Raw genomic sequence first — 20,453 nt, forward strand, 5'->3', positions numbered from 1 at the left:
TTGTAATCCCCACGTGTCAAGGGAGGAACCTGGTGGGAGGTGATTGGATCATGGGGGCGGTTTCTCCTATGCTGTTCTTGTGATAGTGAGAGAGTTCTCATGATATCTGATGGTTTAAAAGTGGAAATTACCCCTACTTGATCATTCTTCTCCTGATGCCTAGAAGGTGTCTGCTTCCCTTTCACCTTCCGCCATGATTGTGAGTTTCCTGAGGCCTCCCTAGCCATGCAGAACTGTGAGTCAATTAAACCTCTTTTGTTTATAAATTACCTAATCTAAGGTAGTATATTTACAGCAGTGTGAAAATGGACGAATACAGTAAGATCTAGGCAAAAGCCATTTTAACAATTCCCTAGGTGTTTCCAACCTGCAACCAACTTTAGGAATCACTGGATTAGAGGCATTATATCCTATGATCTACTATGCACCATGAATAAAATAAAATTATATTATGATAGCCTTTGCATATTAAAATAATATTTTGTCAGCCGGGCACGGTGGCTCACGCCTGTAAACCCAGCACCCTGGGAGGCCACTGTGGGTGGATCACCTGAGGTCAGCAGTTCAAGACCAGCCTGGCCAACATGGTGAAACCCCATTTCTACTGAATATACAAAAATTAGCCAGGCGTGGTGGTACACACCTGTAATCCCAGCTACTTGGGAGGCTGAGGCAGGCGAATTGCTCCATCCCCTTCTTAAAGTTTAAGGCACAGAAAGGAATAAGGAATTCAGAAGCTGCTCTTTGTCTTTGTTCTTTTTTGTTTTGTTTTGAGACAGATTCTCACTCTGTCTCCCAGGCTGGAGTGCAGTGGCGAGATCTTGGCTCACTGCAATCCCTGCCTCCTGGGTTCAAGCAATTCTCCTGCCTCAGGCTCCTAAGTAGCTGGAATTACAGGTGCCCACCACCACGCTTGGCTAATTTTTGTATTTTTAGTAGAGACAGGGTTTCACCATGTTGGCCAGGCTGTTCTTAAACTCCGGACCTCAGGCTATCCACCTGCCTTAGCCTCCCAAAGTGCTGGGATTACAGGTGTGAGCCACCATGCATGGCCGGTTTGTTTTACTTCTGATGGTGTGGTACATCCTTCTAATTTAACAAAATGAGAATGACATAATTTTGAAAAATGGAGGAGACCTTAGAGAAGAAGTCACACAACTGACCCCTTTTATGCATATGAGAAATAAGAGGCCCAGAAAGGATAATTTAGTTGTTCATGATCTCTTGGGTGGTTAGTAATAGAATAGGGTCCCCAGACAGATCATTTTCAATTTTCTTTCTATGCTGGCTTCATTACAACTCCTAGTTCTGAAATGATAAACACTAAAAGGGATATGATTTCATTTATAAACTCTACGGAGTACATGGACAGGGTCAATGTGATTTTGTCCATAAAACTCTAGAACACTGGAAGTAAAAGCTGCCCTCACAGCATAAAAAAGTTTATTTTAAAACAGTAAATTAAACCACTAAATGATCCCCTAATACCAAATATGGCACTTAAATTAGTAACCATTTGAATCCTTCAAGCCAAAAGGATGGTCATTGGGTAGCCATTCTATTTATGTAGGAGGGCTTAAAGTTTTGGTGTCTTCGTACCTGGGAAAATATGTGAATTTCATGAGGTCACATGCTAAACTGTAAAAGCAAATTTCGCAATCAGTACTTCAACCCTTAATCATGTGGTACACGTGTTTTCATACTCCCTGAGTTGGTTAGTCCAGTTCCTGAACTAAGCCAACCTAGAAGAAAATGGAACAAAAGCAGGTCTCTTTCAGGAACAGAGTGAACCACATATGACTATATTCTGTTTGTTAAATATGCACACTTCCTTGTATATTCATGGACTTTGGTCCCGGTAAATGATCTTTGCAAGAAATGTCGTGGGCACATCCTACTTACGCTGAGTAACGTTCCTTGAGAGGCAGGTTGTTAGTTGCCAACTGCAGTGCTTTGTTTCCAGCTGTTTCCGAGCCTACATCTTTTCATTGGCTGTGATGAAGAGACTAGAGCATGCTGATGAAGCCTAAAAGCAACTCGAAGGAGGGAAAGTGAATAGATTAGATCATAGAATTGGATTCAGCAAAGTTTCCATGGGCTGAAATGAGTGGCAAAGTCTAAGCAGGTGCAATTCCGTGGAGAGAGAAGACAGGTCTAAGTACTGGAACACAGTATATCAGTAAAGTGAAGAACGCACTTGCCTTACACAGTATTCAAAGGGCTGTTATTTGAAGAGAGTTTCTAAGCCCAAAGTCTATAGACCATTCATAGGCCTTCAGAACCTTGCAATTCCCCAAAGATTGTAAAAGTTTTTATCCATGTCTAAATTTTTTTTTTCCTGGAGATAAGACGTGTTATTTTTATTCAATGCTCAAAATAAGAAAAATCAGATTAAACCTAAAAGCTATAACTAGGGAAAATAAAAGGCAGCTACAGATATATTTAGTTTCAACGTGAGGAAGAAATTTCTCACATTTAAAGTTGCCCAAACATGCTACCATGGAAGGTTTCAAATTTCTAGGCCGTTTGGCAAGAATATCATAGAGGGCATTTAAGCAACAGTAAGTGGTGAAATGTGTTTACATTTCTATAAAACAAATGGCTGTGCACATGGAGAGAATGTCTCAGTAAAATTAATGTGAATGCTGGTAGAGTTAGGAATTCTCAGAGCACTGAGGCCCTGAACCAAGAGACCACAGGTGATGACAAGAATTATGGGTAGTAGGAGTGAGGGAGTTTGGGGGTACATGTGCCTCCTTTGGGAAGATCCTGGTTATTGATAATTAGACCAAAAAGATACCCTAGTCATTTCATTTTTGCCTTTGTACTATTGGAGGACTTGCTATACACCTGGGCCACTTAAGTTTGTCTGACAGATAAAGCACCCACAAACAATTACAATGGGGAAGTTGGTAGAGAAATAAAGGGTGAAGGTATAGTGGTTAGGACCATGGACTGGGGAGACAGGCTGGTTGAATTTCACTCCTGCCTCTCTATTTACTAGCTGTGTGTGACCTTGAAGAGGCTATATAGCTACTCTGTGCTTGATTTCCCCCACATGCAAAATAGGAATGACAGTAGTATCTACATTATAGATTGGAAAATAAATACAAAAAAAGTAAAGAAATAAAAACTATGCTCAACAATGGTTAGCTATGTGACTGTTGTTTCTAGTTATTGAATGAAGATATTTGAATTATATTACAAACTGTCATTTATTTGCTGTATGATGTAGGGAAAATTCCTTATATCTCTGGCTTCATGCTTCCCACCTGTAAAACGGTGAACACATTTACATTGGATGGAGAGAATATCCAATTTAGTACTTCCTTTAACAACAGAAAGAGTTAAAGTACCCCTAAAGGTCTTACTTAGCAGAGTTCAACAATGATTTTTTGTAAGTTTAGGCTTATATTAGCACATTAATTATTAGCTTGGGAGCAATCCTTTAGCTTAGATTTTGAAATCATCAGCAAATTGTACTGTCTGCACTATCACCAAGTTTTGTCAGAGCCTTGCCCTTTTTTTTTTTTTTTCTTTTTTTAGATAGAGTCTCGCTCAGTCACCCAGGCTGGAGTGCAGGGCACCATCTCAGCTCACGCATCCTCTGCCTCCCAAGTTCAAGTGATTCTCATGCCTCAGTCTCCAGAGTAGCTGGGATTACAGGCATGCGCCACCATACCTGGCTAATTGTTGTATTTCTAGTAGAGACAGGGTTTCACCATGTCAGTCAGGCCGATCTCAAACTCCTGACTTCATGATCCACCTGCCTCGGCCTCCCAAAGTCCTGGGATTACAAGTATGAGCCACCGCGCCTGGCCCCAAAACTTTTTATTAGAATGCCTTGAGGTATATTTCGTATCTGGAGATTTGAAGGGCTTCACAGTAATTCCTGATTTGGCCCCTACCTAAAGCTGGGATTCCCAGATCTAGAGAGTTTTGCCTCCCAAGCAGTTGGAGCCTTGGACACCTCCTGCCTCCTATCTGATAACTGATGCTCCTCTGCTTGAATCTTTTGGAACAGAGAACACCTTGCCAATTGACTAGGGAGTTCCTTATGCTTTATAGTCTATTTAAGGTTTTCTTTTCGTCTTAAAAAGCATTGTATATATGTATTTAATGTGTAAGAATGCATAAGTCCTTAGTTTATAACTGATGCAGCCTCACATTAAGGGCTTTGCTTTTAAATTTAACCTCAAATGCTAAATTAGTAGTATGAGCAAACACACATCAAAAAAGTCTATTGGTTTGGACTCTACTATTTTGAGGTTCGTCAGAGTGGGTAGACTGCTGTGTACATTTGCTAAATAAGTCATCATCTTTATAACATAAATTAATAGCCTCCTGAAACATTTAAGAGGCTTAGAAAGAACTGCTTTTAAGGACTTTGAAGTACTGTGTAAACAAGTCCTGAAATGCTCGTTATAAATTACTCTTATCTATTTATCACATTTTTTTCTTGAGAGGAGTCGGAGACTGGAGAGGTTGACATGGTCAACCTTCAAATCTGGATTCCTGGCATTCTTTGAAAATAATGATTTTATCAGGTGCTTATCTCCTAACCAGGCTTCTGATTTTCGTTTTTGTTTTTGTTTTCTCACCTGCCTGTCCTGCTTTGAGCTGCCGTTTTAATTTATTATTCATGCAAAGTATTTGAGAGCTAATCTATGCTGATTTGCAGATGTCAGATTTTCTTTAGGCCATTCAACTTCCTTGGTGTGTTGGGAAATCTGCCTTCTATTTGTCGTGATGGATTAAAAGTAAAATAATCAGGAAGGAGACAGCCCTTCATCAGGCTTTTGTTCCATTAGTAGGCTGTCTCTGGGACAGCTCTGTGAAGCCACTCAGCCTGGAGCTCTATAAGAACACACAGGCCTGAAGCTCCCCTGCTTCTTGCTCAGCCCACGTTGCGGACCATGTGCTCCCTCTGCAGTATGTGACTTTCCTCCTCAGAAGGACGCCACAGTTTAAAATTTTGTCCTTTGAACATTTCCTTTTCCCAAGTTAAAAAATGATTAAGAAACCATTTTTCATCTTGTTTTCAAAAACAGAGGAGCTGTGACTTTAAACTCTTAGATATAAATTTTCTTCTCAAAGTGGAAGCAACTTAAATTTTAGCATTAAAAGCCAATCTTCAGATAACTATAAAGTCAGGGAGAATATGCCCCTCCCCTTCTCCTTTGCGCCTGAAAATCCAGCCATATTGACCCTCTCTGGATCCCCAGTTGCTGTCCAGAAATGCACTCTGCCCTGGAGGAGCTTGCATTTGGATGAAGGATCCAATCAGTAAAACAGCTTCTCATGAAGCAAGATTATTTTATGAGGGGAATTCAAAGTACATGCTGGTGAGGGGAGCATCTGTCACAGCACGATGGGGGCAGTGCACAGGTCTCCTTTATGGGGAGGGGATGTTGGAGCTGAGTTCTGAAGGAGAAGGCCTTGAGAATCCCCCACACAGAGGGTTGGAGTCCATGAGGGAGGAAGAGAGGCTTTCCAGGGCAAAGGTAGAATGCATTTCTGGGTTATCGTGTCCATCACAGTGTCTGGCTAGATATAACAAGTCCTCAAATTACATTTGTAGCATCAATACAGTTGTAGCATTATTGAGAGAATTGTAATCAGGCCATTCTGAAAGTATTAACAGAATTAGTGCAGATTCCAGAAAAGGCAAATTTAGAGAAATTTGGGGAAAACTAGGTGAGAAGAAAGGAAAATAGGATACCCATATTCTGGGAAGAACGAATAGATGGAGAAGTACTATGAAATAGAAGAGAATGTCAAGGTTATTTAATGTATGGTAAAATTCCATTAAAATTATACATATCAATAAATAAAACATAGAAACAATTTAACAGAATTAATGTAAAATATGAATACTAAAATTATTGTCTTTTTATAGCAGATGTGATTTTTTAAAAAATATAAAGAGATGGGGTTTCACCGTGTTAGCCAGGATGGTCTCTATCTCCTGACTTCATGAACCGCCCACCTCAGCCTCCCAAAGCGCTGGGATTACAGGTGTGAGCCACCACGTCCAGCAGTGATTTCTTTAAGTAGACAGAATATCTTACACATGGCTTGAAAAGTGCTGTCTGGTAAAGGTTTTTCTTTATTTTAACTTGGCTATGAGGCAGGAAGTTTCATGACTTTTGAAAATTACTTCTTTTAAAATGAAACCTCTGATCAAAAAACAAAGCATGATAGATTGACACTTTTGAAATACGTTTTTATTGTCAGGAATTTCATGGGAATAAAGTGAATTTCTACTTCAAAAGATAAAACTAAAATAAAGTTATAATAAAACACTATGACCAAGACTAGTTAGAATTAGTAAACCACCTGAATTAATCAAATATTAAATATAAATTAAAAATTACCCTATATCTAAATTACTCTAAATTTTTGACTAGAGAATATATTGACTTAGTGAGAAGTTGATAATTTTTCTTTTTTCTTTTTCTTTTCTTTTTTTTCTTTTTCCTTTTTTTGAGACAGAGTCTCCTGTAGCCCAGGCTGGAATGCAGTGGTGCAATTTTGGCTCACTACAACCTCCACCTTCCAGGTCCTGGTTCAAGCAATTCTCTTGCTTCAGCCTCCCAAGTAGCTGGGATTAAAGGAACGTGCCACCATACCCAGCTAATTTTGTATTTTTAGTAGAGACGGGGTTTCACCATGTTGGCCAGGCTGGTCTTGAACTCCTGACCTCATGATCCACCCGCTTTGGCCTCCCAAAGTGCTGGAATTATAGGCGTGAGCCACTGTACCCGACTGAAAAGTTCATTTTTAAAGGTGAATGGGTATGTGTTGAGGGGTGGGGGATACTTGCATATAATTTTTTTACTTCATAAAAGCAAGTTGATTTAAAATGATTTTAAATCCATATTGTAGACATGGGAGTACTATCAATACATATGGAGTTACAATTTCAAAGAAAGTCTTCAAAGTTGCAGTGTTGTGGCTAGCAACCCAGTTAAACCACAAAGTGCTCCCACATCATCAGCACTTCTGCAACAGGCTTCTTTGCTTGGCAGGTCTTTATTATTTTTTTTAAAGACCATTTTTTCTTTGTTTTGTTTTTCCTGTATAAAAAAAAGACCCCCAATATAAAGGTAGGGAAAGGGACATGAGGGAACTTACCCCTTAGTGTAGAGAAATAGGGGGGCAGAAGAAGGGGCCTCAGAAGGAGAGGTAGAAGGGGAATGTCATTAAGGCAGCAAAGTAACCTCTGCAGAAAGATGGAGGTAGAGCCTCCACAGCCTCAGAGACGAAGGCAGAGACTGCCCTCTCAGTGTCCAGAAGGGAAATGGCAGCTCTTCTTCCTTCCACGGCAGCCACTTCATTGTTCACTCCGGATTACCTTCATCCTTGTGTAGAGTGCTGCAGAGCTCGAAAGGCAGAGATTGGCTTGTGTGGGTTAAAAGTCAGCATTTCCAGCAGCAGATGTGCTCCCAGCTCCTCCATCTCAGGTACCATTGACTGCTCTGGGCGCAGCCCTCTGGGATGAAAGGCTCCACCGGGCAGAGATACATCTCGAGGCCAGTCATCCTCTGGAGGCAGCCCAATCAGGTCAGAGATTTTGCCCAACTGGTCAGCTTCAGAGTTTCCGCAGAAGAGAGGCTTCTGACGAAACATCTCAGCAGAGATACAGCCAACGCTCCATATGTCCACAGGTATTGCATATGTGGACCGCAGAAGAACTTCGGGAGCTCGGTACCAGAGTGTAACAACCACGGGTGTAAGTGCCATCTGGTAGCTGTAGATTCTGGCCAGACCAAAGTCAGCCAGCTTGACTGTTCCACCACTTGTCACCAGAATGTTCTCTGGCTTCAGATCTCGGTGAATGATGCAATTGGCATGAAGGAAATCTAGGCCTCATAGAAACTGGCTCATCAGATCCTCAATGGTCTCTGCTGGCAAGCACAGTTGGGGTGCCTTGTCCAGATACATCCTTAGGTCTTGGTCTACACGCCCAAACACCAGGGTTACCTTGATCTCTTGGTCAGTTCGGGATGTGGCACAGATATCCATCAGCCTCCAGTCGCCTCAGTAAGGCCACCTCACGAACAGTGCTGATGGGAAGGCCTCCTCCAGCTCCTCCACTGGGGACTCTCTTACTCTTTAGGGCCATAAAGTGGTCACTGTGGGGATCACGGGCCTTGTACACTGTCCCATAGGCACTGACACCAATTTCTGCCACTGGCTCATATCAAGAGGCAGCCATTCTCAGATCAAGGGAGACCGTTAGGCCAGGCCGGGTTGCTGGGGGGTGGCGGCCCGTTATTGGGGCCCCGGAGCCGGTTCCTGTGGCCCCATACACCCGAGCTCGGTCCCGGGCAGCTGGACGCAGAGGGCCCGACCATAGACAGGCCACAGGCTACTGAGGCCCCCTCACCCCTACCCTTACCGTGTGCTTGGCAGGTCTTAAGAATGATTGCTCAGTCTTGTGACTGGCTTTCTCTCCTCCACATTGACCTGAGACAACATAAAATAAAAATATTTACCAACCATGTGATGGATTTGAAAACAACACACATGCATTTTTTCTGCTGTAGTTTTTATTCTTATGGCACAACTTGGGTAGAGTTTGGGGAAAAACAGGCGAGAAGAAAGAGAGGAAAGTGAAGGATACCTATATTCTGGGATGGACTAATAAGGTGGAGAGGGCAAAGGTAAAGTTAGGTGTTGGCTTTGTCATGACACTTGAGCACTGCATCTGGCTTTTAAACACTTACTGTGCCTTGAATGCAGCTGATTTCAGAGTGGAACCTTCTGAGCCGGCCAATCTGGCTTCCCATCTTCAAATCCTCTTACTAGAAAGAGTGATTTTAAGAGCTATGGTGAGCAGGGAACTTGCCAACCCTGAATTTTATGGGGAAAATTGAGAAATCTGTGGTGATTTCCATTCTCCATCTGGGCTCCTGATTCTTCCAGGCAGTCCTTTATTTATTTTTAGTTTCTTTACTTTTTCTAAGCTAAGATAGCTCTAAATGTTTTACATTTTCTTGTAACTCTTTATCCTACTCATTTTCTCACTTTAAGTGTATGACATTACCTCTGAAGTCATGGATGAAATAAAGCCCATTATTTATCTTCCCTTATTCGTCCAGAATTGATAATGTCACCCACCACTACCTCCTCCTACCTCTGTCCCCAAGCAAATCCTTCCCCTCCGCCTTTAGGCCTTTGTTCAGTCAGTTACCTGTGGCTTCATATTCATATTTTATATGTTGTCTCCTCCCTCTTAAAAAAACACCAAAAAAAGACGAAAAGAATCTTCCCTGATTTAAATTACTGCTTTGTATCTCTTTTTCCCTTTGAAACCAAAATTTGTGTGAGATTTGTCTATGTTTGCTCTCTTAACTTCATAATCTTTTTATGCAAATTGACTTCTATCTCCACAACTTCACAACTTCTTAGAAAATGCTCTTGTTAGAATTACCAGTAACTTTATAATTGACAAATCCAGAACCTCTTTTTCAATCCTCACCTTTCTTGACCCCTTTGTAAAATCAACACTATTGCTCAAATTTTTGTCTTTGCAATTTGAATTGTGCTGCCATAAGCATTGGCATCCTTTTTTCTTATTCAATGCTCTCTCCCTAAGTTATTTCATGCATTCTCTTGGCATCAACAATCACCAATGTGTTGTCAATTAATAATATCAAATTTATTACTCCCACATTAACCCCTCTTTTGAGTTCCATTTATATTTGAAGGACAGTGGCTTTGACATCCATGTGATTATGGACAATTTATGTAAATTTTCTAAACTTTTAACTTCATTATCTGTAAAATATTATTTTAAGACTGAATCAAACATGTCTGTTATGTTTCAGAGATAATAAAGGCCAATGAATATTGTCCTTATTGCTAATAAATGTTTTGTTGAACAGTGATGATGAAAGATGGCTTTAGAGAGCGTGATGGGGGTTGTTGTGGAGGAAGCTCCAACAGAAGATTGCAAAAGACAGGAAGCACCACATTTCGCTTAAAGGTGAACTAATGTAGAATAAATACAGGGTGTGACTGTGTTGGTGACAAGGATGAAAAGAGGAAGCACCACATTTCGATTAAAGGTGAACTAATGTAGAATAAATACAGGTGTGACTATGCTGGTGATAAGGATGTGTTTGTGCTGGTGACAAGGATGAACATTAGCAAACATGAGAAGGCAGAAATAGCTCCAAACTGAGCATTTTTAAATGCTGAATATTGTTCCATTTAAATTCCAGCATATTCGAAATATGAAGACATGGTCTTACATTTTTCTGTTGGTGACTTACTGTTTTCCTTAAATTTGTGAATCCAAAGGCATTAATTAAGAAACAAATTATATATTGTATATAATCTAAATATACAGTTTGAATGATGCCAATGGTATACTTTTCAGTGATTTGTTCCATTGAAGCTCAAGTATTGTAACGAGTATAATATTCATTTATTCATCTATTTAAAAATTTTTTTGCATATTATTCTGTGCCAGGCATTGTTACATGGTAGGAAAGATTATTATAGGGCACAAATGTTGGCCTCAAGATGCATAAAAAGACAGCTCTATGATTAGATAGCATGCATGATAGACATGCAACGGGTAAGAAAGGATATCATTTTGCTCAGAGCAATAAGCAGAACATTCCATGCCTGGGGCTTGCCCTTTTTGGTTAAGTTGCTCTCACAACTCAAGAATGCTAATAAGGTACAGACATCTCTCCTTGGGTTACTATCCTAAGATAGTCTGTGGCTCAACTCAAGTCTAGAATCTTTTCTTCCTCCTCATCATTAACACTTATTTCTGTATCTTGTTCCCAGTGGGCTGGTCTCGCTGTTCACTGAACCATCCCCTTGCTCCATTTCATTATCCTGGCTCTTGAGCTAGACATGCTCCAGGACATTAGAACTAATCTGAGAATTGTAGGATCTGCAGTTTGAATGTTCTAATCTCAGATCTCAGGACAATCTTTGAAGATTTGAAGATGTTGAATAAGATTAATGTATTTGCTTGGGCAGTTGTCTGCATTAATAATAAAACTATTTGGAAGTTATTCTGGATTTTTGAAGTTAGAGTTTAAAATGATTATTTCTTTCATTGTTAAAAGGCTTAGGAGTGAAATAGTACATCTTTGAAAGTTTGATTAACTGAACCTATTAATTAGATGTGATGAGCTCAATACTTAAGTGTTTTTCTTCTCAAAAGCTATTAAACCTTCTGAAGTAGCTGAAACCTATTCTGATACAAATATTTGATTTTTTTTAAAAAAATCAGTGCCCCCTGTATTTTTGTCAGGACTCACTGCTGGTACTTGTTCCCATGGACCAACATCCTCTTTCTGAAGGAAGAGCCAATGTTTTCTTCATTTCCGAGGGAACTGATTACAGGGATTGTTTCTATTTTGGTAAGATACATAAACACATTTCTATGGAGGGGGGCAGGGAATAGGAAAGCATACCATAGCTGGTGATTTTGCAAAAACAGGGATGGCGTTGGCCAGAGGAAAACAAATTCATAGCTTTATTGTCCTTTCCACTGACTCTCAAAAACATTGCTTTTAAAGTTAAGAAGAAAAACTAGACTGTTTATTAAAATCCTCTCAATTTCAAACATAGGGTAGAATCATAACAAAAGAGACTGATAGGATATTTCCTGGGAATGAGATAATAACTGAGTATTCAGTCATACACTGCCCTCTAGATCATATTCTCTGCCAACATTGAGGTTCCTGTGTTTTGGACTACAAACTGTCAAAATCAGTGTTTTCATACATAAAGGATAAAGAATGGAATGGCTTTTCAAGGACCTTTCAGTTGAAGTTTATAGGCTTAGTCTGTGACCATGGTAGTATAGCTGCTGTCTGAGTTTTTTCTTATTTCAGGAGATTATTTTACTTCAAAACCAAGGCCAACCCATTTTACTTCTCACTGTCAAAACAGACAAAGCCCAGCTGTAAGACTGATATAGGGAGATAAGGTCAAGCAAGCCCAGCAGGGTAAGATTTTCATGTTCACAAAAGAACATAAATATTCCCATAGTGTAACCAAGCTAAGTAGAAGTAAGACACTTCATTAGAGGGATTTATTGGAAAATTATAGTTTGATTATTCATTCGTTTAACAAACACATATTGACCATTTTCTATGTTGACACAGCCTGTGACCTCCCAAAGCTTGCAGTCTAATGATAGAGACTATCAAGTAACCAGGTGTAACAGATAACATTTTGAAAATGCTAAACAGATGTTATTTTAATTCCTGCTAAATCATGATACCTACAGTTCCACATGGTGTATATATACAGTTGGATCATACAATTCAAACTTGGGCTAAGGAGGTTTTGTTAAGGGAGCTAAGACCTAAGGATGAATAAGAACTGGGGTTAAAAAATGTCAGTCGAAAGCAAATGCAGCTGTGGACTCCTAGATGCCAGTGAGAACATTTGAAAAACTGAAAGAACATCACTGTGGCTGGGGTGAGAAGGGAAGTGGCAAAGGATGAGTCTGGAGAAGTGAGCAGAAGCCAGATTGTGTAATTCCTAGTAAGCAATTATGTCTGGTGTATATGAGGAATTGAATTTAGTGTACATGGAGAATCGAAAGGAGGCCATTATGATGGGAACATCTAAGCAAAGTATTTAAAATCATCCTTATAAGTGGTGTCCTATTTGACCATTAGAGTTCAGTTAATTTATCCAGCTGGGATAACTACAAAATAGTTAAGGGTTCTCCTGTGATCCAATTCAGATGAGTGCCTTGTGTGAGCAAGAAAAATGAAAAAGAATTTGAGTGTTTGGTCGTTTCCTTTATATCTGAATTGGACTTTGGCTTCATGTCTGAGCAGACATCTGTGCAGCAGCGCTGAGTATCTCCTCTCTACCTTTACTAGGGGTAGCCTCCTTAAAGGACTGGAAATTAGCATTCACAAGAGGCTTTGAATATGATCCTTGAAATAACTGTAGTACCTCATAATGGGGTTAAAGGGAGAGTGGAACAGGCCTATGGGGTACTACACAAGGTTGTTACTATTTAACTATAGGAATTGGAGGTATCCAGAGAGCTTAGTCTATAGTATATGTCTAGGAGACAGTACTAGAGGTCAAACCCAGAAAAAAACAAATCAGTTATGCATCTAAAAGTCGAGCAGGAATCTAGGAATAGGATGAACAGGGACAAAAAGCTTATGAGCAAAAAGGTAGAGGTCTGGAGTTTTTGCAATGAGCAGAGTAACAATGTTTGAGTTCTCCTGTGTTGGTTTGTACTTGCACAAACATGTTGGCCTCAGCTTAGATGTAGGGTCATGGTGGATTTGTACAAAAGGGAGGAACACTGTTGAAAGATTGGCCACTATTTATTATAACCATCCCTGTAGGAGTTGTCATCAAGGAAAGCCATGGTAAACCAGAAAAGTTGCCAAAATCTACCTCCCAGAACTGTTGACATTGGGAACTTCTGTCAAGAGAAACCAGTGAAAATCATAGCTGAGAGGCTCACGATGGAAGTGGCTGCTGAAAGGGGAGACAGAGGATCGAGTTGGAAGACCACATGGCTCAGTGGTCTATATCCAATGTTTTATAAAATTCCAATGAAAGTTATTCTTGATATAAGACCAGAAATAAAGATGGAGAGGAATTGGTAAACAGATTCTTGGCAGGAGCTTAGACTAGCTCTTACAGAATTAAATCCTGTCTTTGGACTCTTGGAAGAGGGTCAGAACAAAGATTGCTCCATAAAGCCAAGAAATATGTGATGTCCTTTATCACTGCTTTTTGGTTTGCAGACTGGCAGATTAGAAATGAGATGCCTTCCAGGAAGATCACCTGAGGTCAGGAGTTCAAGACCAGCCTGGCCAACACGGTGAAACTCTTTCTCTACTAAAAATACAAAAATTAGTCGGACATGGTGATGCGCACCTGTAATCCCAGCTACTTGGGAGGGTGAGGCAGAAGAATCAGGTGAACCCGGGAAACAGAGGTTGCAGTGAGCTGAGATTGTACCACTGCACTCTAGCCTGGGCGACAAAGCTAGACTCCGCCTAAAAAAGAGAGAGAAATGCCTTCAGTGGTGACCTAATGGACTTTTGCATCCTAGTCATTTTAAAAATTAGTACATATCTTTTTAGTGATCATAAATTTTCTTCGTATGTGATTTTGCTTATACCCCAGCAGAAAATATATTTTTGCAGGAATCATTTCCTTTATTTTGAGCCAGAAACGAAACCATCTGGAGAATCTCTGACAGGGTGTTTTCTTCTTATTATTTTTTTTTTAGGTCTACTATATGAGTTAGTATTAGTTATTTAAATTCACATCTGAGCAATCAGTTTGTCTTAAATCAAGAAAAATACATGAAATTGTTAAAATGGGACTAAGCATCCCTGAGTCTTAAGTTTTCAAGCGAGTGGAAACACAAGTCCATTAAGCAATCTTGCACATGACCTTTCAATAGACATATTTCCTTCAAGTATATTGTTTTTTTGTAAAAAAGAATTAAAATTGTATTACAAAAATGATTTTAGTCAAGTTGGCTAAAATTTAAGTAACATTTAAAAAAACTCAGCCTTTACTGGACATGGTGGCTCACGCCTGTAATCCCAGCACTTTGGAAGGCCAAGGCAGGTGGATCTTGAGGTCAGGAGTTCGAGACCAGGCTGACCAACATGGCGAAACCCTGTCTCTACTAAAAATATAAAAAATTAGCCAGGCATGGTGACACACACCTGTAATCCCAGCTGCTGGGAGGGCTGAGGTAAAAGAATCACTTGAACCCGGGAGGCGGAGGTTGCAGTGAGCTGAGATCACACTACTATACTCTAGCCTGGGCGACAGAGCAAGACTCAATCTAAAAAAAAAAAAAAAAAAAAAAAAACAACCTTTAAGACAAATTATAATGATGTACATAGAATGGGGGAGGAGAGAATAGCTGTGACTAGGCTAAAAGTTGTAAATGAGAACAAAACATCTGAGTTTCTCAGTAGTCAGGGCAAAATAAATCATGTTGGATTTATATATTTCTCATTATCTAATCTAAGGAATTTTACCTTTTATCCAAAGGGGTGTTTTGTTTTCCCCAGCACACTAAAGAAAAAGAAATTCCTGATGAAAAATCATTACATATGAGACACTTAATACAGAGGACAAGCAACACATTTTATTCATAGTTTAAAAAATGCAGAAATAGTCTTTATATGGTTATTTCTTATGAACGACCCTTTCTAATATAGAAGGTAAAATGTTAGGTCAAATTTGTGAAAGTGTCTCTGTTAGAGTTAGTAATAGGAATTTAAAAATGTGATCTGATTGCTATGGTAATAAACTGTGGAGAAGCTGAGAATGAGCTCCCCTCTCATGATTCAGATATCTTAGATGAGCTTATGAGAGGAGGAGCAGAGAAGGGAATTCATAACCATGCCTGCTCCTAAAATCATAGGATTATGGATTGCAGATTAATAGGAGTTCCTCACATAACTACTCTTTGTGTAGAAAGCAAAGTCAGCAAAGTCAGCATTCTGTTGGGCAAATTAAAGAGCCTTTTGCAAACTCTTGCCCCGACAGCAATTCCTACTACATTTTCATAGAAGTGGATTGTCAAAAAAAACCAGATTTGGAAAAAATTTGATTGTGGTTTTCATATAGTGAATTGACTATCGGCATGTTATTTGAAAAGAATATAAAGTATGCATTGACTATCTGAATAAAAAAATGTTTAAACTATCACTTTCCAGCTCATGTGGTGGGGTAGCCTATTGACACAGCTGTCAACCTTCGAATGGCAAAATATTTGCTTAAAATGAACATTCCTCATCACCATTTGCTTAGAACACATCTACAGTACAGACTACAGTAAGAAAATTTGCTTTGTATTCGATTTGATTGGAAACTTTTTATTAAAATAGTCATAAATTCACATGCAATTTAAGAGAGAATACAGAGATTCCTTTTGTACTTTCCCCAGTTTCCCTCAATGGTAGCATTTTGCAAAACTGTAGTATCATGTCACAACCAGGACACTGACATTAATACAATCCCCTGAACTTATCCAAATGTTCTCAGTTTTACTTGTGTGTGTGTGTGTGTGTGTGTGTGTGTGTGTGTGTGTGTGTATGTAGTTCTATGCAATTTTATCACATGTAGGTATCACATGAAGTTATTCTAATACTACCGTATTAGTCTGTTTTCATGCCGCTGATAAAGGCATACCTAAGACTGGGCAATTTACAAAAAAAAGAGGTTTAATTGGACTTACAGTTCCACATGGCTGGGGAGACTTCACAATCATGCCGGAAGGCAAGAAGGAGCAAGTCACATCTTATGTGGATGGGGGCAGGCAAAGAGAGAGCTTATGTAGGCAAACTCCCATTTTCTAAAGCCATCAGGTGATGTGAGAACAGCACAGGAAAGACCCACCCCCATGATTCAGTTATTTCTCACTAGGTCCCTCTCGCAACGTATGGGAATTATGGGAGCTACAAGATAAGATTTGGGTGTGGACACAGGGCCAAGCCATATTATTCTGCCCCTGGATCCTCCCAAATCTCATGTCTTCACATTTCAAAACCAGTCGTGCCTTCCCGACAGTCCCCCAAGTCTCAACTGATTTCAGCATTAACTCAAAAGTCCACAGTCCAAAGTCTCATCCAAGACATGGCAAGTCCCTTCCGCCTATGGGACTGTAAAATCAAAAGTAAGTTAGTTTCCTCCTAGATACAATGGGGGTACAGGCATTGGGTAAATATCCCCATTCCAAATGGGAGAAATTGGCCAAACAAAGGGACCACAGACCCCATACAAGTCTGAAATTCAGCAGGGCAGTCAAATCTTAAAGCTCCAAAATGATCTCTTTTGACTCCATGTCTCATATCCAGGTCACACTGATGTAAGAGGTGGGTTTCCATGGTCTTCGTCAGCTCTGCCCCTGTGGCTTTACAAAGTACAGCCTTTTCCCCAGCGGCTTTCACTGGCTTGTTTTGAGTGTTTGCAGCTTTTCCAGGCGTACAGTGCAAGCTGTTGGTGGATCTATCATTCTGGGGTGTAGAGGATGGTAGCACTCTTCTCACAGCTCCACTAGATGGTGCTTCAGCAGGGACCCTGTGTGGGGGCTCTGGCCCCACATTTCCCTTCTGCACTGCCCTAGCAGAGGTTCTCCATGAGTGCCTGACCCCTGCAGCAAACTCCTGCTTGGCATCCAGGCATTTCCATATATCTTCTGAAACCTAGGCAGAGGTTCCCAAACCCCAGTTCTCGACTTCTGTGCAGTCTCAGGCTTAACACCATGTGGAAGCTGCCAAGCTTGGGGCTTATATCTTCTGAAGCCATGGCCTGAGGTCTATGTTGGCCCCTTTCAGCCATAGCTGGAGCTGCTGAGACACAGGGCACCAAGTCTCTAGGCTGCACACAGCATAGGGACCCCAGGGCCAGCCCATGAAATCATTTTCTCTTAGGCCTCTGGGACTGTGGTGGGAGCGGCTGCTGTGAAGAACTCTGAGGTGCCATGGAGACATTTTCTTCATTGTCTTTGGGGTTAACATTTGACTCCTCTCTACTTTTATGCAAATTTCTGCAGCCTGCTTGAATTTCTCCTCAGAAAATGGATTTTTCTTTTCTATCATATTGCCAGGCTGCAAATTGTTCAAATTTTTATGTTCTGCTTCCCTTATAAAACTGAATGCCTTTAATAGCACCTCAGTCACTTCTTGAATGCTTTGCTTCTTAGAAATTTATTCTGCCAGATACCTTAAATCATCTCAAGTTCAAAGTTCCACACATCTCTAGGGCAGGGGGAAAATGCTGCCAATCTCTTTGCTAAAACATAGTAAGAGTTACCTTTGCTCCAGTTCCCAGCAAGTTCCTCATCTCCATCTGAGACCACCTCAGCCTAGACCTTATTGTCCATATCACTGTCAGGCTTTTGGTCAAAGCCATTCAACAAATCTCTAGGAAATTCCAAACTTCCCCACATTTTCCTGTCCTCTTCTGAGCCCTCCAAACTGTTCCAACCCCTCCTTGTTGCCCAGTTCCAAAGTCACTTCTATATTTTCAGCTACCTTTTTAGGAATACCCTCCTCCTGGTACCAGTTTACTGTATTAGTCCATTTTCATGCTGCTGATAAAGACATACTCAAGACTGGGAAATTTACCAAAGAAAGAGGTTTAATTTGGACTCAAAGTTCCATGTGGCTGGGGAGGCCTCAGAATTATGGTAAAAGGCAAGGAGGAGCAAGTCACATCTTACGTGGATGGTGGCAGACAAAGAGAGAGCTTGTGCATGCATACTCCCATTTTTTAAAGCCATCTGATGTCATGAGACTTACTATCATGAGAACAGCACAGGAAAGACCCACTGCCATGATTCAGTTATTTCCCACTGGTTCCCTCCCATGACATGTGGGAATTATGGGAGCTACACGATGAGATTTGGGTGGTGACACAGCCAAACCATATCAACCACTGTCAGGATACTGAACAATTCCATCATTGCAAGGATACCTCTTGTTTCCTTTTTGTAACCACACTCACTTCTCTCTATATATACACCTTTCATCTGTCCATTTATAAAATTGTCATTTCAAAAAATCACAGTAATTGAATCATATAGTATATAATCTTTTAGATTGGCTTTTTTCATTCAGCATAATTATCTGAATATGCAAGTTGTTTCAATGGTTTGTTTCTTTTTATTGCTGGTAGTATTGGTATGGATATACCAACTTGGTTTAACCAGTCATCTGTTGAAAGACATCTAGTCTGTTCCAGGGTTTTGGCTATTACAAATAAGGATTGCTATGAACATTCACGTACAGATTTTGATATGAACATAAATTTTAATTTCTTGAAGATAAATGCCCATGAGTGCAATTGCTGAGTTGAATGTTAATTGCATGTTAAAATGTATAGGAAACTGCCAAGCTGTTTTCTAGTAAAAAAGTAATCTTTCCACCAGCAAAGTATATGTGATCTAGTTTTTGAACATCCTCATTAACACAAGGTGTTGTCATTATTTTTATTTTAGCCATTCTGATAGGTACATAGTGTTATTTCCTTTTTATTTTTTATTTTTTGGAGACAGGGGTCTCACTCTGTCACTTAGGCTGCAATGCAGTATCATGATCTCAGCTCACTGCAACCTCTGCCTCCCAGACTCAAGTGATCCTCCCATCACAGCCTCCTGAGTAGCTGGGATGACAGGCTGGCTAATGTTTGTATTTTTTGTAGAGAAAGAGTTTTGCCATGTTGCCTAGACTGGTCTCACATGCCTGGACTCAAGTGATCTGCCCACCTCAGCCTCCAAAAGTGTTGGGAATTCAGGCATGAGCCACTGCATCTGACCTCCATTGTGGATTTAATTAGCATTTCTCTAATGGTTGAAGATGTTCAGTATCTTTTCTTGTGCTTATTTGCCATCCAGATATCCTCTACAGTAAAATATCTGTTCATGACTTTTGCCCTCCCTGCCTTGTACTGTATTTTATGTATTTATATGAGACAGGGGTCTCTGTTCCCAGGCTGGAGTGCAGTCATGCAATTCATAGCTGATTGCAGCCTTGACCTCCTAGGCTCAAGGGATCCTCCTTCTTCAGCCTCCAGTAGCTTGAATTACAGGGGTTGGATTACAGGCACACATTGTCATGCCCGGGTTGTTTTTTTTTTTTTTTTTCTGGTAGAGATAGGATTTTGCCGTGTTGCCTAGGCTGGTCTCAAACTCCTGTGCTAAAGCGATTCTCCCACCTTGGCCTCCCAGAATGCTGAGATTATAAGCATGAGCCACCATGCCCAGCCTTTATTTTAAAAATATTCAATTTTCTAACTTAAGTTGTGATTTTTTTTTCAAATTGGAAAATATATTAATACCATGTACAAGTTATTTGTCATGTTTCCTTTCAAAGACAGAAGCCAACCCATTCCCCAGAGATATAGCCTTTATATTTGTACTCTCTAGATTCACTTGAGAGCTCAGCAGCCCAGGATTAGGGAAATGGCTTCTAGAATACTCTCTAATTTTTTTAAGTGTTATAAACTATTTGGGATCCTTAGGGATTCTCATTGTTTTCATTAACTAGCCAACAAATTAGGTCAGTAATGGAAAATAAATTTACATTTAAAAAAAATGTCAGGTTTGCCTAAGATACTATACTCCCTACCAACAGGTCTGTTCAGCTAGAAGAAACTTCCCAGAAATAGCCACAGGGTCTAAGAAGGTGTTGAACCTATGTTGGGAAGCTGGGATCAGCAGGACTTGCAAGACAGGCTCCAAGTACCAACTCCTGACATGTGATTTCTTATCAGTGATTGATAGTGGAAAGCTGAAAGAGTGACAAGACGGTCTGGAATTTCATTTTGGTTAACATAGCACAGACTAGCATAACACCAAGAGCTAGAGGCTTGGGGAAGTCTCCCCTCAGTAAGAGAAGGACTGAGTCATGGTGACTGAGACAGCAAGTAGTGGTACTCCTAGGGCTCTTACCTGACTA

At 40.3% G+C, this 20,453-nt stretch overlaps 1 pseudogene; it reads right to left on the reverse strand.

Annotated features, from left to right (window-relative positions):
* Window positions 1-7,343: 7,343 nt before the first annotated feature.
* LOC108284070 lies at window positions 7,344-8,221 on the reverse strand (annotated as a pseudogene).
* Window positions 8,222-20,453: the final 12,232 nt, after the last annotated feature.

This window comes from Cebus imitator, unplaced genomic scaffold (assembly GCF_001604975.1).
Source record: "Cebus imitator isolate Cc_AM_T3 unplaced genomic scaffold, Cebus_imitator-1.0 Scaffold268, whole genome shotgun sequence".
In the NCBI taxonomy this organism is placed as follows: Eukaryota; Metazoa; Chordata; class Mammalia; order Primates; family Cebidae; genus Cebus; species Cebus imitator.